This window comes from Dinoponera quadriceps, unplaced genomic scaffold (genome assembly GCF_001313825.1).
Source record: "Dinoponera quadriceps isolate SergipeBrazil2010 unplaced genomic scaffold, ASM131382v1 scaffold7741, whole genome shotgun sequence".
NCBI classification, from domain to species: domain Eukaryota; kingdom Metazoa; phylum Arthropoda; class Insecta; order Hymenoptera; family Formicidae; genus Dinoponera; species Dinoponera quadriceps.
This window is the reverse complement of record NW_014561584.1, coordinates 1-1071: the sequence shown is the minus strand read 5'-3', so window position 1 is coordinate 1071 and position 1071 is coordinate 1. Positions and strand designations below refer to the sequence as shown.

At 38.3% G+C, this 1071-nt stretch overlaps 1 pseudogene; it reads left to right on the top strand.

The window, feature by feature from the left end:
- Positions 1-29: 29 nt before the first annotated feature.
- Positions 30-385, top strand: LOC106751002 (annotated as a pseudogene).
- Positions 386-1071: the final 686 nt, after the last annotated feature.

Here is a 1071-nt window from a genome sequence, read left to right as displayed (position 1 = left end):
GTTTGTCTGAACTGGGGATGGATTTAATGATGGCAATGGAAATTAAACAAACCTTGGAACGAGAGTATGATGTCTTCTTCACTTCTCAGGATATTCGTAATCTGTTTTGTGAGACTGTTTGCTGAAATATTTGACGAAGAAGAACGAAATGAGAAACGGCGTTCTGATAATGCTTCGGATGCAAACGATTTGAATGGCTTAAAATTATTCGCTTGTGTGTTAGGAAGAGATGACTTAAGAACCAAAGTTTATATGAATCTGCCGACGAAGGGCTATAAAACTAAAAGCGAGATATTTTTATTGTCGGGATTTGAAGGTTGCGGAAAGATTTTTAAGCTGCTAGAGCCAAAAATCGAAGCCCCAACAACGTGTACCAGGTGTAGAAGTATGAAACTGGAAATTTTTTGTAAAAATTACACGTCTGTTGTTTGAAAATAATAAAAAATATTATATTCGAAATAATGTCCAATGCTATTTATAAATTTTTCCCACCTCTCCGGCAGTTTATGAATGCCACGCCAAAAAAACATTTCTTCTTTTGAAGCGAACCAGCTATCGAACCATTTTCGTACATTTTCATACGAATTGAAGCGTTGTTCAGCGAGAGCGTGTCCCATTGATGCGAATAGATGATAATCGGACGGAGCCAAGTCTGGAGAATAAGCCGCATGCGTTAGAATTTCCCAACTGAACGCCTCGATCGTTTCCCTGACCCGTTTTGCTGTATGTGATGGGGCATTATCATGAAGCAAAATGACTTTGTGTTACCTTTTTCCATATTTCGGTTGTTTTTCACGCAATGCTCGATTTAAATCGATCATTTGCTGTTGGTAGCAATCAGAGTAAACGGTTTTACCAGGTTTTAGCAGCTCATAATAAATTACACCCTTCTGATCCCACCAAACACAGAGCATTGTCTTCTTTTCAAACCGATTTGGTCTTGCAGTGGATGTCGATGGTTCGCCTGGATTCACCTATGATTTCTGACTCTTAGGATTCTCAAAATATATCCATTTTTTATTACCTGTCATGATACAATGGACTTTCTTTTGTATCTGTCGAGCAGCATTT